This window comes from Rhinopithecus bieti, unplaced genomic scaffold (genome assembly GCF_001698545.2).
Source record: "Rhinopithecus bieti isolate Rb0 unplaced genomic scaffold, ASM169854v2 scaffold_28547, whole genome shotgun sequence".
Classification (NCBI taxonomy): domain Eukaryota; kingdom Metazoa; phylum Chordata; class Mammalia; order Primates; family Cercopithecidae; genus Rhinopithecus; species Rhinopithecus bieti.
Window position 1 is genome coordinate 2,773,623 of NW_016813480.1, and position 7,687 is coordinate 2,781,309.

The 7,687-nt window shown below is 38.2% G+C and overlaps 1 protein-coding gene across 4 annotated transcripts in view; it reads left to right on the plus strand.

The window, feature by feature from the left end:
* The window catches only part of USP12 (ubiquitin specific peptidase 12), a 164,587-nt gene that overhangs the window by 123,119 nt on the left and 33,781 nt on the right, over nucleotides 1–7,687 (plus strand). For all 4 annotated transcript variants that reach the window (XM_017848503.1, XM_017848502.1, XM_017848504.1 and 1 more), the window contains one exon: nucleotides 3,421–3,634. The gene's annotated coding sequence lies outside the window, so the exon portion shown is untranslated. The remainder of the gene's footprint in view (nucleotides 1–3,420; nucleotides 3,635–7,687) is intronic.

Genomic DNA, 7,687 nt, shown 5'->3' on the forward strand with positions numbered 1-7,687 from the left:
TTTTGAAACGAATTCTCACTCTCTCGCCCAGGCTGGAGTGCAGTGGTGCTGCCATCTCGGCTCACTATAACCTCCGCCTCCCGCGTTCCAGCGATTCTCCTGTCTCAGCCTCCCGAGTAGCTGGGATTATAAGAGTAAAATGCCCAGCTAGTTTTTGTATTTTTAGTAGATACGGGGTTTCACCACGTTGGCCAGGCTGGTCTCGAACTCCTGACCTCAAGTAATCCACCCACCTCAGCTTCCCAAAGTGCTGGGATTACAGGCGTGAGCCACTGTGCCTGGCCAAAGATGACTTTTTATAGTTGATTTGTAAATCAGGATCTAAGTAAACTCCAGCATTTTGATTGTGGTGTCTCTTGAGTCCTTTTCAACCTTTTTTCAAGTCATCCATTTGTAGAGAAACCAGGTCATCTGTCCTAGGGATTATTCACATTTCGAACTTGGCCTTTTCCTTCTTTGTGATGTTGTCTCTTTCATTGCCTGACTGTTGACTGTCTTGTAAATTAGTAGTTACACGTAGAGACATGATTAAAGTTTAGTGGTTTTGCTTAAGGCAAGAGTACTTCATAGTAGGTAAGATATATTAAAAGACACACAATATTCAGTTGTTCACTTTCAGCGATGCTGAAATGCATGGGGGTTAGGTCTGATCCCTCTGTTTTAAAGATCCTCATCAACTTTTAACCTAATGCTTTGAGCATCCATTGATCATTGTTGCTTAATCCATTATTTACAGCCATTTCTTCTGATTTTATTCACTGGACTTATTTTATAAACAAAAACTTCCTTCATCAACTGTTTAGTGCCCCTGAAATATGGTTCTTATGAGAAAGGCAGGATGAATCTTTGATGTTTTCCTTTTATATGTTAGTTTGCAACTGTCAGTGGAGACTCATGAGGGTTTCTTTTTTTTTAAATGCCATTATGTGTATACACACACACACACGTATCTTTTTTTGTGGAGAAAGTCTCATTCTGTCGCTGAAGCCCGAGTGCAGTAGCACCGTCTTGGCTCACTGCAACCTCCGCCTCCAGGTTCAAGTGAATCTACCGCCTCAGCTTCCTGAGTAGCTGGGATTACAGGTGTGCGCCACCACACCCGGCCAATTTTTGTAATTTTAGTTAGAGATGGGGTTTCACCATGTTGGCCAGGCTAGTCTCAAACTCCTGACCTCAACTGAGCCACCTACCTTAGCCTCCCAAAGTGCTGGGATTACAGACATGAGCCATTGTGCCCGGCCTAAAATGTCATTTTAAATTTATGAATTTTTATATAGGTAGTGTGTTTTGATCCATTTCAGTAATCCTTTTGTATTAAAGCTGACACTTATATTTAAGATATCCAAGGCTAATCTTGCACATTGTACATTTCTTATCCCAGATCTTGTATCAGCCATATCTTCAAGGTGTCCGAGTTCCTTTGGATGGGAAAGGGTGTTTAGAGAACACAATCTGGGTAAAGGAGAAACTTGTTGCTGCCACACCTTTTCAGTGGACAGAGTTTGAAAACACACAAACATACTGCACACACACAGACATATACTTTCAGAGTTATAAAAAGACATAAGTTTATATTGATGTTTCCAACTTAAGTTTACAAGGCTTTTACTTTTCTGATTTTTATTATAACATCTTTTTTTCCTTTACATGAAAAATTTTGGTTCCTAAGGGTATTAACATAATTCCTTGTTTGCTTTGTCCTGTGATATAGCTACAATAGTTTCAAAATAACAATATCAATACATTTGTTTTTTTGTTTGTTTGTTTTTGAGACAGAGTCTTGCTTTGTCTCCCAAGCTGAAGTGCAGTGGTGCAATCTTGGCTCATTGCAACCTCTGCCTCCTGGGTTTAAGTGATTCTCATACCTCAGCCTCCCAAGTAGCTGGAATCACAGGTGTGTGTCATCATACCTGGCTAATTTTTGTATTTTTAGTAGACATGGAGTTTCACCATGTTGACCAAGTTGGTCTCGAGCTTCTAACCTCAAGTGATCCTCCCGCCTCGGCCTCCCTAAGTGCTGGGATTACAGGTGTGAGCCACTGCATCTGGCTAATAGATTTTTTTTGCTGTTTTTTTTTTTTTTAAATGATTAGACTCTATCTCATTAGGCATGTGTGGTAAACATTCTTTAAGTCACCTGAAGTAATTCTTTTCTCTGTATTTCTACCATTGAATCCATATACATTTAGGTTTTATTTTTGTTTTTAATTTTAGAAATTGCTGGGTTTTTTGAGACGGAGTCTCACTCTGTCACCCAGACTGGAGTGCAGTGGCACGTGGTCTCTGCTCACTGCAAGCTCCGCCTCCTGGGTTCACACCATTCTCCTGCCTCAGCCTACCGAGTAGCTGGGATTACAGGCACCCACCACCACACCCAGCTAATTTTTTGTATTTTTTTTAGTGGAGATGGGGTTTCACTGTGTTAGCCAGGATGGTCTCGATCTCCTGACCTCGTGATCCGCCTGCCTCGGTCTCCCAAAGTGCTGGAATTACAGGTGTGAGAAATTTCTTTATTTTAGAAAGATGGAAGCAAAAAGTAAATGTTTTATAACCACTTACTTTCAGAGAATTCTCATTTTCATCCCTCTCCTTTATTTTTCCTCTTCTATAAATAATCACTTTTATTAGCTTTTTGTTTATCCTTCCTCATTTAAAAAAAAAAAATAAACAAATGGTCTGTGGAGATATATTTGATATCACCCAATCTTAAAAATTTTTTCTCTACCTAGCCTTTTTAACTTAATACTGTATATACTTGATCTCAGCCCATAGTAGAAATATGAGAATTGTCCTCATTCCTTTTTTATAGTTTCATAGTGCTCCCCAAATCTTCATGACTGACTTTTAGGTATTTTATTAGCTAGATTTTAGAGCCAGTGTGTATGAATGGAAGGGAAAAAGAAGGCAATGCCTATTTATCAAACTGTGTGTCATTTACTTTATAAAGTAGGGTTATTTCCCTGCCCCCCAGTTACTAGAGTGGAGAGAAGTAGAGTTCAGTAAGATGTAGTGACATGCTCCCAGTGACATGGCCGGTAAGAGAGAAATTCACAGTGAAGAATTTGGTGTCTTTCCAGCGCATCATGAATACTGTGACTTGGCATTTCAGTGTTGCAGTCACCGTCACACTGGTGACTTTTTCGTGTAACATTTCAGGGGATCTGGGTTTTTTTTGTTTGTTTGTTTTTAAGTGTTTTAATTTGGATGTACCTAAGAACCTGATAGAAAACTTTACTTTTGTGATTTCTAAAGAATTTTTGAGAGTTGTATTTTAAAATGTATCATATAATGCAGTCAGTATTATAGTAACAGTAGTAACCACTTGTCATCTCTTTTCTGTTCTCTCAACCATACACCGGGAATTTCTCTCTTGAAAATGTGTTGCCCTAAATTTAACAAAACTTTTTTTTTCTGTTGCAGTTTGGGAATACCTGCTACTGCAATTCAGTTCTTCAAGCACTTTATTTTTGTCGTCCATTTCGGGAAAAAGTTCTTGCATATAAGAGTCAACCTAGGAAAAAGGAGAGCCTTCTTACATGCTTAGCAGATCTCTTCCATAGCATAGCCACTCAGAAGAAAAAGGTTGGAGTAATACCCCCTAAGAAGTTCATCACAAGATTACGGAAAGAAAATGGTAATTCTACTTCCCACTGTATTAATGACATACTAGGAAGGTTAAATATAGTGTGCCATAATTCCAGCACTTACTGAGCATCATCTGTATGCCTGATAACATGTTAGTTGTTGAAGAAACAAAGATGACACTCCTTTCTTCAAGGAGGCACTCGTTTAATGAAGAAGATAGTCTCACAGTAAATTAATACAAGATACAATTAATATTTGCATTGCGTTATACAGAGATAAAATTATATGTGGCAGCAAATGAGAAATCACAGTTTCTCTTTTTGCTTGCTTGGCTTTTCTGTCAAAAATGAAGGGTATTTTTTTTTTTTTTTTGCATGCTTATGCATTTGTTGTTTTCATAATGCTTTCATGTGTGTTAACTCATTGGATCCTTGCAGTAGCCTTAGATAGAGAGCATGTCATTTCCCCCATTTTAGCTGTGAAAAATCCAAAGCTAAAAAAAGGCTTGCCAGGAGCCACACTCCGGGGAAAGAGCTAGAAAAGACCTTTTGGCTTAGGGTAGATAAGTTTTAATCCCCCATCCCCTTTTAAAAATAGTTACTGAGTAAGCCCCACCTCCCTTTGCTCTTTTGAAATATTGTTCATTTTATTTTCACATGCCAATAAGTTAGACATTATCACCCTATGAGATAACTGAGGCTCAGAGAGGTTAATTTGTCCAAGGTCTCACAGAGTTAGTGAGTGGTGGAGCTGGCATACAAACTTAACTTCTCGCTGATACGTAAGCCCAGGGTTCTATCTAATGTGGGACACTGCCTCAAAAATGCAAATGGAATTTAGATAACATGTAGAATTCTGGTTTTTATTTAATGTAGGCATTTTAATCATTATAGAAACAAAATTGAATGGCATTTTTAGTTGATTTGTTACCTATTAAATAGATGCTCACAAGCAGGATTTGAGAAGTCTTTAAGATTGATTATTAAATACCCTAATGTGTAATCCTGCCCTTAAATTAGTCAATTGACACTGTACACAGTGAATTGAGGTAAGCCTGGATCGTATATAGTTCCCTGAAATGTGAGATGACCAAGAAATAGGCTATAGGCTATTATTGTTGAATTTGATACATTTGTTGAAGATTTGTTCATTTTCCCCACATACACGTGTAGAATAATTGATTAATTGCTCACAAAAGTACATTTTGTTTCCCCTAATGAAAGCTAAACATATATACTTTATTAGATTACAGATCTGTTTATCTTGTTTTTTTAGAAAATCAGATATAACCTTAATGCTCAAATGTGGATTGAGCAATTAAGTCTTCTCAGTCTTTTTGTGTGTGTCTATATGAAACTTTAAAAGTTTTGTCCTTGCGGAAAATTTATGTACTTGGTAATTGAACATGGCACCCTTTCTCAGTGACTTTATTAGTATTTTTAAAATGTTCAGTGCCTGGACATGGTGGCTCACACCTGTAATCCCAGCACTTTGGGAGGCCAAGGTAGGAGGATTGCTTGAGCTCAAGAGTTGGGAGCTAGCCTATGCAGCAAAGCAAGACCTTGTTTCACAAAAAAATTTTAAAAATTAATCGGATGTGGTGGTGCACATCTGTAGTCCCAGCTACTTGGAAGGCTGAGGTGGGAGGATCGCTTGAGCCCAGGAGGCTGAAGCGGCAGTGAGCCCTGATTGCTCCACTCTCCAGCTTGGGTAACAGAGCAAGATCCTGTCTCAAAAAAAAAAAATCAGAAGTATGCAGCTCATACAGAATATACATTATTTCCCTTTTCATTTAATAGTACATTTCTCTTGGCCTTGTTAGCCTATCACATGTGCTCTTTATACAATGATTTTATTTTAGTTAGGTTGACCCTCATGCTGAACAGAGGTAAAATACAGTTACCTACTTATGGCTTTATATGTTTGTTTGTCAACGTGGGGTATTTTTATGGTGTTTGTTATTTTTTCCAAATGGGCTTTTTTTCTTTTTCTTCTCTCTCTCTCTCTCTCTCTCTCTCTTTTTTTCTTTTGGTAGAGACGGGGTCTCATTATGTTGCCCAGACTGGTCTTGAACTCCTGGCCTCAAATGATCCTCCCACCTCAGCCTCCCAAAGTGTTGTATTACAGGCATGAGCCACTGTGTCTGGCTTTATTATTATTATTTATTATTGTTTTTTAATAGTTCAGTAGTTACTAATTTTTTTCATATTTAGGCAGATTAAATTGGTAACACAATAGAGTTCTTAAATACTTCTTTGAAAGAGACTGATTCTAGAATATTTATTCTAAGCCCATCTTCTCTTAAGTTTTGCTTCATTTTTCTAAACTTCAGAAATAATGCTTAATAGAAAAGCCATTTTTTTGATAGAAAAGCATTTTATTATTTGATGTTGCTGACATTTGCAAATATGTTTTGAAATATATTTTGGCTTTTGAATTTTCCCTTGAGAATTGTGTAGAGAAGAATATACAAATCAAAGAGGATTTAATATATTATTCATTGCATATCTTTCCTTCTGAGATTTTGTTTGTTTTAAATCTTTGGAAAGTATGTTACTCATTTCAGTATTTCCACTAATTTTCACTGGTGGATGGTTCTTACTAAATTAATTTCCTGCCATACTATGTTAAAAACTTTTATTCTCGATAGATATTGGCCCCATATTGTTTCAACCACCATTGCTTTATGTTACTAATCTTTTTGGTGTCCCTGGAAAGAACTGATTTTAATTCCTATTTATTAATGAATTTTTGTTTTTTACAGTTTTAACTCATGTTACCTAATCATAGCGTAAGAGGACAGTTGCACAGTGCTCCTGCATAGAGTACAGGAACACTGGCTCCATGCATGTTACCTGCTGATGGGATGGATGCTAGCTGAGTGTTTGAGTAGACTAATTATGATAGATATATTTCCTATTGTGTGCCAGACACTGTCTAGGAACTGATGATACAGAAATATGCCTTCAGGTACCTGACACCCTCGTGGGGAACCAGACAGCCATCAGTTGTGTGATGTAATGTGTCACTGTCACGAAAGAAAGAAGACTGGGAAAGGGTACAGAGGATGAAGGAGTTCCTAGTTCATATGTCAGTCGTTGGGGAATGTCCCTGATTAGGTAATGTTAGATCAGAAATTTGAAGACGTCATTTGAAGATCTGAGGCAAAATTGTTACTGTCAGTAAGAAGAAAGTGCAGGTTGCCTGAGTTCTTGAAGGATGGCAAGAAAATTAGCATGGCAAGAGTGGAATAAGATGAAGATAAAGTCAGAAGAGCAGGGGCCTCAAGCTTGGGTTTTCTTTGGAAAGCCGTGGGAAGCCATGAAAGAGTTCTGAGCGGGTGGATGGTACGTTCTGATTTGCTTGAGAAGACCCTCTGGCTGTTGGGTGGGCTTGGGCAGCATGAGAGTAGAGATGGGAGACCAGCCTGGAGGCTGTTGCAGTACCCAGGTAGGAAATGGAGTCATCTCTTTACAGGTACTGCCTGTGGGTGATCTATGATTTTGGAAGAAATACATCATAGGTTGGTGATCTGATTGTGTTAGCTAGAGTTAACCCTCAGCTAGCCTGTTTCGGATCGTTTCAGGTGGGCCTGAGGGCCACATCAGCTGGCATCTGTAGCTGTGTGCTCTGCTCCCTGAATCTGAGCAGTGTCAGTCATTTAAGTGATTGTTTGGGGGCAGATCTACTTTTCTGTCATCATCTTAGCTGTTTCAATCCCTATTGTCCATCCATCCATTCATTCATTCATTAAAAATGGGAAAGACATCTCATTATGTGGCAGGCACTGTTGTCAGTCCTAGGGATACAGCAGGGAATAAGCTAGAAAGGGTCCTTGTTCTTAAGGAACCTGCATGGACATAGCAGCTTTTCATGTGCCGTGGAGAGATACAAAAACAGATTAATTTGAAGTCTTGGTCTCCCTCAAGTGATGAAATTTTAGTTGTTCACAAATAATACCTATTAAATATATTTGAGTAAATAATTTCTTATGTTTATTTCAAGCAATTCTTTTTCTCCAAAAGAGCATAAATGATATTTTGTGTAATGAGAGCTCATAGATATTTCTGAATTATGAGGAGAACATAACCGATTTTAAGCA